Genomic DNA, 13147 nt, shown 5'->3' with positions numbered 1-13147 from the left:
AGATAAGCCGGGTTGGTCCTGGTTGGTCCCTGAATAGGAGACTGGAAGTGGTGTTGGAGGGCCAGTAGGAGGCACTCTTTCCTCTGGGCAGTGATTGGGGGCATTGCCCTGTATAGGGTGCAGTCTTCCAGGTGTCCTGACTATCTGTGGTCACTAAAGATCCCATGGCACTTTTCATACGAGTAGAGGTGTTAACCCCAGTGTAAATGTCCAATTTGGCTTTTATACCAGCATCCAATTGTTTTTTTGCTCACCCCTGTAACTATTCCCCAGGTCGTTGCTGTAAATGAGAATGCGTTCAAAGTCAATTTACCTGGTAAAATAAGGGTTAAATAAATGTTTTTTAAAAACAACTTTTGACCAGAGATCAACACTATGAAGGGAACAGGGTGCCGTTTGGGAAGTAATTTATGAGTTGACACTGTTATTTCCACTGAGAAGACCAGTTGATGATGACCGGGGCAGACTGCGTTTAGTGTCCTGTGCCGTAAAGTGGCATATTTTGCGTCGTTTGCATTTTTCCCTAATCATATTCATCATCCCGTTAACTAGTTAGTGGATTCCATAGTGCTTCTAGAAGTAGCGATACAGTCTGATCTCATAACTTTGCCCATGCGCCTCTGAATCTATCAGTGAGATTGAGAAGGAACCTGCAAATAAGCATTTTGTTCAACGGTGTAAGGAGGCTATTTAACATGTCACGTGTATCTCGTACATACGACTAATACAACTTCAAACTAGATATTTTACACTGCTTGATTCAACCATTACTTGGCGAGTGGTGTGTGGCAGCCTCGGTTATCTTCCCCGAACCTGTATGTCTCGAGGGACCATCTATTTAAACAGCCCAACGCGGGATACAGACCAAGGAGTTGCCTTTCGATGGCCTTTAATTTTTATGTGAAACGGGCGGGAGGACATTCCCAATTCAACCTGGTAGCGTAATTTATTGCTGTATAACACGTCGTGGAGCGATACCGTGGTTGGACCAGTGCAGTCAAGGTTGAACGTGAGTATAAAAGCATCCACTGTTTTACCGAATGACTCATATCATCCTGGGGCTATCTTGCCGCATCGTCGATGTGGTTTCGTAAGCTATAATGTGCACTTGTGTCATCGAAACTGTTATGACTTCTCCCATATTGTTGCCAAGTTATCATTTGCATTTCTGGATGATGACTTTGATCATGCAGTAGCATCAATAACATCCAGCATGTAATTTCGCTACAAACTAACGTCATGGCATCATGCACCTGTAATGATACAGAATGAAGAAAAAAATGCTTTTCATTAATGTCCTGCGACTGTTTAGGGAAGTGTTTATTGATTTTGAGTACCGTCTTTTAAATAATTCGAAGGAGTCAAAGTTATGGGACCTTAAATGTAATCAATGAAATTAAATACAAACCAATGGCAATTTAAAACAGTGCGGATATAACCAACAGAAAGTTGTGGTGCAGTAGTTCCCTCAAAGCGATCAGTGGGCGTGTCATTTCCTAGTGATGTCACTGTTGAGGTCAGGCTTTTCTCTAGTTTTTAATAGAACATAATAAATAGTAGGACCTTTACAGCTCCCACTGTTACCTCTATAATACAGCACAGGTAATAAAATGGACACTCCTTTCCCATGTCAAAGGACCACTACAGACTGTCTACAGTATCCAATCATTTGCCCTGTCTTTGCCCAGCCTGGTCTCATAGACTAAATGTAAAATAGTAAATGTAAATCTGTGCTACTCAAATTAGTATGCGGTTAGGTATGGTTACATAACACAGATGGTTATCAACACTAGAACCGCTTGGGCCTCGAGGGACACTCCTTCAAGCTAACGAGCAGTCAATCTGACTGCAACATTCTAACCGTGTAATTAATACATTTCATATGTGACTAGTTTCAGGAAACTATGCATATGTCGCACATCACTGCTTCACAGGAGCGGCATTTGAACGTAAACATGTTTGTTAAAATCAAAATGCAAACGTTCATTAATAACAAACTTGTATTCATCCATAAATACAAAATAAAATAGGTAAATTACGAGCCTAGTTGGTTTAGCCATGGAAAAGGGCAGGAACCTTCCCACTAGCCATGATTGTCTGAGATAATGGATGGTCTGGACATGCCGGGAGATGAGGTTGGATTGGTCTGCCATGTAGCATGGTTCTGTCTAACTTGAGCTGTTCAGTAAGTGTTGACAGTCCTTTCTACCGCACTGTTTTTTAAAGATATAATGTTAGCCATCGAGAACTACAAAAGGTTTGCTACTTTACTCAACAACATTGATGCCCTGAATTTAGCGGGCGTTATCGAGAGATCAGTTGGAAAAGTAACAGGCTACTCCCTGCACACACCACGGTCAGTGTGAACCAGAGTGACTTGACACAACTCTGGTCGAACAAGATCTAACTACAAACAAAACGGAGATAAATGGTTCCAGTCTACTGTGAAGCGTTCATCTATAGATATGGGGACGAGTCTAGCTACATTTTCATATATAAGTTTCTAATTATGTCAGAAAGTTGTTTTCATTGCAAGTTAAAGCTTACTGTTAGTTAGCTAGCAAACGTTAGCTTGCTGGCTCGCTAGCTAATGTTACGTGTATGATCTGTGCACTAATATTATTCGAATCAGAAAACCATTTTGATTGCTAGTTATGGCCCAATGTTAGCTAGCTAACTCTGAAACTAGTTTTGTTAGCTTTTTTTTTTCCCTACATAGGAAGCGATCATTGTCTTCAAGGTTCGATTTACCCTCTCAGTGAGGTTGGTCTGTGGGTGATAGGCCGTGGTCAACTTCTGTCTCAGGTTCCAGCTTTGGCAGGTATCCTCAGAGATCAGAGACAAATCGGGAACCTCGATCACACAGGATGTAATCAGGCACTCCCCAGTGAGTCAGGATCTCTTTCGTAAGGATGTTAGAGACAGTCCTTGCTGTGGCCTGACACAGGGAAAAGAGCTCCACCTACTTAGAATAGTAATCAACAAAAACAAGCATGTACACATTCTGATTGGAGCTTCTAGGAAATGGACCCATCAAATCCACTCCTAACATTTCCCAAGGTCGGGTAACCACCGTTTGCTGCAACTTGCCAGCAGGCTTTCTACCTTCTGGTTTGTACATTTGACAAACCTGACAGTTTCGGATGTGTGACTTCACATCCATGCTCAGATGTGGCCAGTACAGTAATGCATGCAACCGCTTGTAGGTTTTGAACCTGCCCAAATGACCAGCTAATGGTTCTTCATGGAAATGTTAAAGCAGTTGAAGGCGCAGAGGTTCAGGTATGTACATTTGGTAGAGTGTTCTGTGAGGTAGTTGTACAACTCGGTAGACTTTGTCTTCAATGATGGTCAGCTTGATGGTGGATTGATCATCTTTTCTCCATCTTCCAGGATAGTCTGGTACAAAGCCTGTACTTCTGGATCATCCTGTTGGGCCTTCCATATGGCCTCATCAGAGATGGGGAAAGTCAGTTTTGGGTGAGTCTCAACTGCTAGACAGGACAGTAGCACATGTAAGATGAGGGCCACCATTACCACAAGCAGGAGCTCTGGATAAGGCATCTTGAACAGTGTTGTATTTTCCTTTCCTGTATCCTACTGCAAAGGTGAACTCTTGCAACCGTAGAGCCCATCTGATGAGTCTGGTGCTTGGTTTGTTGGTCTTGAACACTCACACAAGGGAGGAATGGTCAGTGACCACAGTGAAGTGTCTTTCCTCCAGGTAATACCTCCACTTTTCCAAAGCCCAGACAACTGCAAGGCACTCTTACTCGGTTGTAGAGTAGTTCCGTTCTCCTCCATTCAATCTCCGACTGGCGAACGCTAGCACTTCTTCAGTGCCAAGTCCAGTCGGTTGGACTAGGACCGCACCAAGTCCAACATCACTTGCATCAGTGTAAACAACAAAAAGGCAGTCAGTTGGGATGACTCAAAATGGGAGGGGTGACAAGGTGTCGTTTCAGGGTTTCAAAGGAGGTCTGGCACTCTGCCGTCCATAGGAATTTCGCTCCTCTTTGCTTCAATGCGTTGAGTGGTTCTGCCACCTGGGATAAGTTCGACACAAAACGATGATGCCATTCCAAGGAACCATTGAAGGGCCTTGAGTGTGGTTGGCACAGGGAAGTCTTGTACTGCCTTGGTCTTTTCAGGATCCACATGAATGCTGTCAAAAGACACAATATGGCCAAGGAACTTCAAGGAGTCTTGGCAGAAGTTGCTCTTCTTCATGTTCAATGTCAGACCAGCTTCTCTTAGCTTGTCCAACACTGCTTGAAGATCTAGAAAGTGTTGTACTCTGGTCTGGGAGTAGATAATTATATTGTCCAGGTAGACGAAACAGATCTTTGCATTAGGTGAGCTCAAAGGGATCTCCATCAGTCTTTGGATAGTGGCAGGTGCATTCTTTAATAAAAAAGGCACCACCATAAAGGAAAGCAAGCCCTCAGCACAGACAAAAGCAGTCTTGTCCTTGCTTTCATGGTCCATCTCAACCTGCCAATAGCCACTATTGAGGTCAAGGGTGGTGAACACAACAGCGCCAGACAATGACTCCATGATCTCGTGGACGGTGGGAAGAGGATAGGCATTCGTCTGGGAAACATTGTTGGTCTTCCTATAGTCCACACAAAATCTAAGACCACCAATCTTTTTTTGGATGAGGACAATAGGAGCAGCCCAGAGAAAGGAGGAACGTTCAATTATATAATGTGTCAACATATCATTAATGAGTCCCTTTTTGAATGATTATCTTCACTGGGGACAAACGATATGGCTTCTGTTTGATTGGCATTTTCTGTGTAAGGAATATCTTGTGCTTCAGGAGCCCGGTGCGTCCCAGCTTTGAAGTACATAGAACAGCTGCAGAATAACTGATGTAACAGCCTTACCTCCTCTGGCTGTTCCAGCTGAGCTCTTCTCACAGCCTGTAAAAGGAGATCATCAGAAGGATTACCAAGGGTTAGTGGTACTAGAGCAAAGGCAGAGAAGACTGACACTTTTGGTCCCCATTCATGTAACTTCGTAGCTTCTGATTGGAAGAAATGCTTCTTGCTCTGATTGTGTGGAAACCAGTAGCAATTGTGTGCGATATCAATCTGGACACCACTGAAGTACATGAAATCAATTCCCAACATGACAGGAAAAGCAAAGTTCTTGGTTTGTAGGATAACAGAAGGAATCATATAGGAGCGGTTACACAGGCGGAACTCTACCTCACTTCATCCAAGTGGTCGTTTAGCCTCCAGTCAGATCAGTCAGATAGAGTGGACCTTCTGTCCACGGCTTCAAGTTGTATTGTGGACCTTTAACCTCCTTCCACAGATTCTCAATGAGCTGTGTGTAGGATGACCCGGTGTCCAGTATGGCTCTTCCACGGGCCTATGGACAGTGGTAACACAAGTTGGTGCGGTTTTAACTGAAAGGAACTGGATGTTGACAGGGAGGCATAGGCAGTGACTCTTGGGGTTTCAGCTCTGGTCAAAGCACCCAGAGTAGGATGGTCGTTCCTGTGATCGGAGTTAGGTCTGTTAGCCTGTTGTGATTTGTGGTTTCTGGAAGGGTTTACTTGATACGGTCTTGGACATGTGGCTGAAGAATATCCCTTTTGGCTACATCTCCAACAGAACATGGGAGGGGTCTTGGCTGGAGACTCTGGCTGTTGTTGATGGTCTGCCTTTGGTAACTGTTTGGGTGTCTGTTTCTCTCTCTGTTCATATTGTTGTTGGCATTCTCTGTCCTTCTCGAACTGCTGTCCCAGTCAAACCAGTACATCAACAGTGGTGACTCTTTCTTGGAGTTGACTGGCTAGTATAGGGTTGATATTCACCTTCTGCACAGGGAGTGGTAACTGTATGCAAGGTCACAGATACTCTCTTTCTCTCTTAATAATAAATCATTTTGCTCTTTTATTTAACCATCTTACATTTTAAACCTAATTTGTTTATAAAAAGATTGTGAATAACTCACCCCATGTTAATGAGAAGGGTATGCTTGAAAGGAGGTACATAACTCTGCAATGTTGGGTTGTATTGGAGAGTCGCAGTCTTAAATCATTTTCCATACACAGTCTGTGCCTGTATTTAGTTTTCATGCTAGTGAGGGCTGAGAATCCACTCTCACATAGGTACATGGTTACAAAGGGCATCAGTGTCTCAACAGTGCGATTTGCCAAGGCAGGATACTCCGAGAGCAGCCCAATCCAAATCCAAATCAAATCAAATTCAAATCAAATTTTATTTGTCACATACACATGGTTAGCAGATGTTAATGCGAGTGTAGCAAAATGCTTGTGCTTCTGGTTCCGACAATGCAGTAATAACCAATAAGTAATCTAACTAACAATTCCTAAACTACTGTCTTATACACAGTGTAAGGGGATAAAGAATATGTACATAAGGATATATGAATGAGTGATGGTACAGAGCAGCATAGGCAAGATACAGTAGATGGTATCGAGTACAGTATATACATATGAGATGAGTATGTAAACAAAGTGGCATAGTTAAAGTGGCTAGTGATACATGTATTACATAAGGATGCAGTCGATGATATAGAGTACAGTATATACGTATGCATATGAGAAGAATAATGTAGGGTAAGTAACATTATATAAGGTAGCATTGTTTAAAGTGGCTAGTGATATATTTACATCATTTCCCATCAATTCCTATTATTAAAGTGGCTGGAGTTGAGTCAGTGTCAGTGTGTTGGCAGCAGCCACTCAATGTTAGTGGTGGCTGTGTAACAGTCTGATGGCCTTGAGATAGAAGCTGTTTTTCAGTCTCTCGGTCCCAGCTTTGATGCACCTGTACTGACCTCGCCTTCTGGATGATAGCGGGGTGAACAGGCAGTGGCTCGGGTGGTTGATGTCCTTGATGATCTTTATGGCCTTCCTGTAACATCGGGTGGTGTAGGTGTCCTGGAGGGCAGGTAGTTTGCCCCCGGTGATGCGTTGTGCAGACCTCACTACCCTCTGGAGAGCCTTACGGTTGAGGGCGGAGCAGTTGCCGTACCAGGCGGTGGGTGATACAGCCCGCCAGGATGCTCTCGATTGTGCATCTGTAGAAGTTTGTGAGTGCTTTTGGTGACAAGCCAAATTTCTTCAGCCTCCTGAGGTTGAAGAGGAGCTGCTGCGCCTTCTTCACGATGCTGTCTGTGTGAGTGGACCAATTCAGTTTGTCTGTGATGTGTATGCCGAGGAACTTAAAACTTGCTACTCTCTCCACTACTGATCCATCGATGTGGATAGGGGGGTGTTCCCTCTACTGTTTCCTGAAGTCCACAATCATCTCCTTAGTTTTGTTGACGTTGAGTGTGAGGTTATTTTCCTGACACTACACTCCGAGGGCCCTCACCTCCTCCCTGTAGGCCGTCTCGTCGTTGTTGGTAATCAAGCCTACCACTGTTGTGTCGTCCGCAAACTTGATGATTGCGTTGGAGATGTGTGTGGCCACGCAGTCGTGGGTGAACAGGGGGTACAGGAGAGGGCTCAGAACGCACCCTTGTGGGGCCCCAGTGTTGAGGATCAGCGGGGAGGAGATGTTGTTACCTACCCTCACCACCTGGGGGTGGCCCGTAGGGTACTATGGTGTTGAATGCCGAGCTGTAGTCAATGAACAGCATTCTCACATAGGTATTCCTCTTGTCCAGATGGGTTAGGGCAGTGTGCAGTGTGGTTGAGATTGCATCGTCTGTGGACCTATTTGGGCGGTAAGCAAATTGGAGTGGGTCTAGGGTGTCAGGTAGGTTGGAGGTGATATGGTCCTTGACTAGTCTCTCAAAGCACTTCATGATGACGGAAGTGAGTGCTACGGGGCGGTAGTCGTTTAGCTCAGTTACCTTAGCTTTCTTGGGAACAGGAACAATGGTGACCCTCTTGAAGCATGTGGGAACAGCAGACTGGTATAGGGATTGATTGAATATGTCCATAGACACACCAGCCAGCTGGTCTGCGCATGCTCTGAGGGCGCGGCTGGGGATGCTGTCTGGGCCTGCAGCCTTGCGAGGGTTAACACGTTTAAATGTTTTACTCACCTCGGCTGCAGTGAAGGAGAGACTGCATGTTTCCGTTGCAGGCCGTGTCAGTGGCACTGTATTGTCCTCAAAGCGGGCAAAAAAGTGATTTCGTCTGCCTGGGAGCAAGACATCCTGGTCCGTGACTGGGCTGGATTGCTTCCTGTAGTCCGTGATTGACTGTAGACCCTGCCACATGCCTCTTGTGTCTGAGCCGTTGAATTGGGATTCTACTTTGTCTCTGTACTGACGCTTAGCTTGTTTGATAGCCTTACGGAGGGAATAGCTGCACTGTTTGTATTCAGTCATGTTACCAGACACCTTTCCCTGATTGAAAGCAGTGGTTCGCGCTTTCAGTTTCACGCGAATGCTGCCATCAATCCACGGTTTCTGGTTAGGGAATGTTTTAATCGTTGCTATGGGAACGACATCTTCAACGCACGTTCTAATGAACTCGCACACCGAATCAGCGTATTCGTCAATGTTGTTATCTGACGCAATACGAAACATGTCCCAGTCCACGTGATGGAAGCAGTCTTGGAGTGTGGAGTCAGCTTGGTCGGACCAGCGTTGGACAGACCTCAGCGTGGGAGCTTCTTTTTTACATTTTTGTCTGTAGGCAGGTATCAGCAAAATGGAGTCGTGGTCAGCTTTTCCGAAAGGGGGGCGGGGCAGGGCCTTATATGCGTCGCGGAAGTTAGAGTAACATTGATCCAAGGTTTTCCCACCCCTGGTTGCGCAATCGATATGCTGATAAAATTTAGGGAGTCTTGTTTTCAGATTAGCCTTGTTAAAATCCCCAGCAACAATGAATGCAGCCTCCGGATAAATGGTTTCCAGTTTGCAAAGAGTTAAATAAAGTTTGTTCAGAGCCATCGATGTGTCTGCTTGGGGGGGGATATATATACGGCTGTGATTATAATCGAAGAGAATTCTCTTGGTAGATAATGCGGTCTACATTTGATTGTGAGGAATTCTAAATCAGGTGAACAGAAGGATTTGAGTTCCTGTATGTTTCTTTCATCGCACCATGCCTCGTTAGCCATAAGGCATACACCCCCACCCCTCTTCTTACCAGAAAGGTGTTTGTTTCTGTCGGCGCGATGCGTGGAGAAACCCGTTGGCTGCACCGCTTCGGATAGCGTCTCTCCAGTGAGCCATGTTTCCGTGAAGCACAGAACGTTACAGTCTCTGATGTCCCTCTGGAATGCTACCCTTGCTCGGATTTCATCAACCTTGTCGTCAAGAGATTGGACATTGGCTAGAAGAATGCTAGGAAGTGGGGAACGATGTGCCCGTCTCCGTAGTCTGACCAGAAGACCGCCTCGTTTCCCTCTTTTTCGGAGTCGTTTTTTGGGTCGCTGCATGCGATCCATTCCGTTGTCCTGTTTGTAAGGCAGAACACAGGATCCGCGTCGCGAAAAACATATTCTTGGTCGTACTGATGGTGAGTTGACGCTGATCTTATATACAGTAGTTCTTCTCGACTGTATGTAATGAAACCTAAGATGACCTGGGGTACTAATGTAAGAAATAACACGTAAAAAAACAAAAAACTGCATAGTTTCCTAGGAACGCTAAGCGAGGCAGCCATCTCTGTCGGCGCCGGAAGTAAGATTCAGAAATCAGAAATCCAGAAATCTGGCAGTGGCTAGTGATTAAATTCATTTTTTCACAGAACCGCTTGTTGCAATTTTGACTAGGCAGATATCGGTAAGTGGACTGGAGGCAGGGCATGAAAGGGATAACGAATCCAGTTGTTTGTGTCATCCGTTTTGGGAAGTACCTGCATAATTGCACAGCCAACTCGCTCAGGTGCTTCGCTATATCACATTTGACATGTAAGCTTGAGTTAATTTGCACACAAAAAATACAATGATGGAAAGACCTGTGTGCTGTCCTTGTTAACTTCTTGATACTACCCATCCCGTATCCGGGATCGTGAATACAGCCTCAGGCTCATTAGCATAACGCAACGTTAACGATTTCTGAAAATCGCAAATGAAATGAAAATAATATGCCTGCTCTCAAGCTTAGCCTTTTCTTAACAACACTGTCATCTCAGAATTTCAAAATATGCTTTTGAACCATAGCAAATCAAGCATTTGTGTAAGAGTATTGCAAGCTAGCTTAGCATTTTGCGTATCATTTAGCACGCAACATTTTCACAAAAACCAAATAAATAAAATCATTTACCTTTGAAGAACTTCGGATGTTTTCAATGAGGAGACTCTCAGTTGCATAGCAAATGTTCAGTTTTTCCTGAAAGAATCTTTGTGTAGGAGAAATCGCTCCGTTTTGTACATCACATTTGGCTACCGAAACGAACCGAAAATTCAGTCACCAAAACGTCAAACTTTTTCCGAATTAACTCCATAATATCGACCGAAACATGGCAAACGTTGTTTAGAATCAAACCTCAAGGTGTTTTTTCACACATCTCTTTTTCACATATATGCCGTTCGTGGAAGCCTGCTTTCCCCCCAGAATCCCATGGAAAAATACCAGCAGCTGAAAATGACGCACCAATTTCGACGGAGGACACCGGGCGGACACCTGGAAAATGTAGTCTCTTATGGTCAATCTTCCAATGATATGCCTACAAATACGTCACAATGCTGCATTCCTGTCGCATTCACAGCCATATAAGGAGACAATGGAAAACAGAGCCTCAAAAATCCTGCTCATTTCCTGGTTGCCGTTTCATCTTGGTTTTTGCCTGTAGCTCCTGTTCTGGGGCACTCACAGACAATATCTTTGCAGTTCTGGAAAATTAAGAGTGTTTTCTTTCCAAAGCTATCAATTATATGCATAGTCGAGCATCTTTTTGTGACAAAATATCTTGTTTAAAACGGGAACGTTTTTCATCCAAAAATGAAATAGCGCCCCCAGAGTTTCAAGAGGTTAATGCAGACAGAGAGGAGCTCCAAATTCTTAATCATAGCCTCAATTCTGTCCCCCACATTGAATGTAGTTGCTGAGAGTCCTAGATTCAGATCATTCAGGCGAGGAAAAAGCATCATCCAGATAGTGCAGTCGTGCAAGAAACTCGTCATCATGCAAGCAGTCAGACAAGTGAACCAGTTGAACCCGCCGTGCAGGTGTCCACCATAACGAGCAGCCTGGTGACCCCACATTCTCCGACAATCCGACCACTGTTTCCCAATGTGGATCTTTTTTTCCAAAATGGTGCTGTCCCTACCTTTCTCTTGTCTCACCGTTTGGTGTAGGCGCGGGCATCAGCTCCCGTGTTTATCATTCTGTTTTTTTTTTGTGCTTAGGCCTCGTCTGAGCCTTCCGTCTGAGCCTTCCGGCTGAGGCTCAGAATCAGAATAATAACAATCAAAGATGTCATGATTAATTTCTTCCCCACCATCTGAGTCGTTTTCATTCAGATCTTGTAGCAGCGCTAACACAGCATGTGCATCCAGTCTTCTTGGTCTTCTTGCCATTGTAAATGACGAATGATCTCACTGTGTATTACAAGTAGGCCAGAGTAGACTGGTAAGACTGCTTGGATTTCATGGACTGAAATAGGGTACTACCATTTTGAGATAATAATTAGAATATACCAATATAGTAGAATTTCCCGCCCTGTTCTTCATTCACAATTGGTGATTCCATAATTATGCATTATCCGCTTCCCCTCACTCATCAACTCACCCATTCTCTCCCTTTCTCCCCCATCATACTTTACTTCATTTATTTAATCTGTTGTTATATGTGTGAAAATAGTTTAGGTTCAGTTTCGAGGAAATTATCGGGGTTGATCAACTGGCCACTGCACCTTCCAATGTTGCGAGAATAGGTGGAGCAGACCCTAATGTCGGGTGTAAATGGGAAAATCATTTGAATCAAATTGGTTATAACAGCAGTTCTGTTTGATATTGTGATTCTAACAACGACAGTGATTTATGTAGACTTATTCGGGAAAGTCAAGGATGAAGGGGGGCATGCCTTTAAAAATGGAAGAGTAATACAATTAATTAATTAATGAGCAGTCATAATGACAGCTTTAGCAGTTATAGTGTTAAAGGAAAACTCCCACCCAAAAACTCTCTTTTGGTATTTGCTTCAAAATACATCAAACGGGATGATTTCTGTATTTTGAAATTTACATGTCTTGAAATCCTTGATTGCTGACAAACAAAACCATTTTGGGATGAAACAAATACCAAAATATAGTTTTTGGTTGTAGTTTTCATTTAAGGCAGAGGTTCCCAAATGTTTTTTTTTAAAGAAACTTTAACCCTTAACCCTTTAACCGAACTCCTGAACTTAACCTTAATCCTGACCCCCCCCCCCCCTAGCCTAGCTTACATTAGCCAGTGAGCTAACGTTAGCCACCTAGCCACACAGCTAGAATTCAATATATCATATGTTTTGCAAATTCGTACCAAATTGTACATTTTGCAAATTCGTAACATATCATATGGAATAAGTGATGGACACCCACAAATGAATACATACTAAATAGGTTTGGGGATTTCAACACAGGACATTGCAAAATGCTCTGAGACCAGGTTGTAGTATCTTCTCTGAGACCAGGTTGAGTAATTTAAAGCATAAAGGAAATTAGAGAAGGAAAGGGAGTTGTCTAAGACTGTACAGACACATCCACACCTACTTTCTACAACTTCTTAACCTCACCCAATGATCTGGGAGTGATTCATGCACTGCCAAAGTCTATTCAAATGAGCAAACACTGATGACTTTCCCTGTTTCTTTTACATCCAGAGAACCTTCTGGAGTAGCATACCCTTTAAAACTCCTCAAGGTTGCCTAGTAACTCAAACCGTTGCCTTCACCTTGGACATGCTTGGGTGCTATCCAGGCAGAAGGCAATGCCGCTCTGAATAGAAATTATGTAGTTTAGGAATAATGGGAAGTAATTATCTTCCTGAGAGGGGTACTCCAGGTATTATCTCAGTGAAATACAGGACCTTAACCAACAATGCAGTTCAAGAAAGATTTAATAAAATATTTACTAAATAAACCAAAGTAAAAAAACTAAGTAACACAATAAAAGAACAATAATGAGGCTTTATACAGGGGCTAACGGTACCAAGTCAATGTGCGGGGTTTAGTTGATAATTTTTTATAGGTGTTGGTAAAGTGATAATGAACAGTGAGT

The 13147-nt window shown here is 43.7% G+C and overlaps 1 protein-coding gene across 2 annotated transcripts in view; it reads left to right on the top strand.

Annotated features, from left to right (window-relative positions):
* Positions 1-645: 645 nt before the first annotated feature.
* LOC135552367 (plectin-like) overlaps positions 646-13147 on the top strand; it is a 191656-nt gene continuing 179154 nt past the window's right edge. For both annotated transcript variants that reach the window (XM_064983936.1, XM_064983935.1), the window contains exon 1: positions 646-1009. The gene's annotated coding sequence lies outside the window, so the exon portion shown is untranslated. The remainder of the gene's footprint in view (positions 1010-13147) is intronic.

Source organism: Oncorhynchus masou, chromosome 13 (genome assembly GCF_036934945.1).
Source record: "Oncorhynchus masou masou isolate Uvic2021 chromosome 13, UVic_Omas_1.1, whole genome shotgun sequence".
NCBI lineage: Eukaryota > Metazoa > Chordata > Actinopteri > Salmoniformes > Salmonidae > Oncorhynchus > Oncorhynchus masou.
The sequence above is the reverse complement of the archived record's forward strand: the minus strand, read 5'-3'. Positions and strand labels throughout refer to the sequence as shown.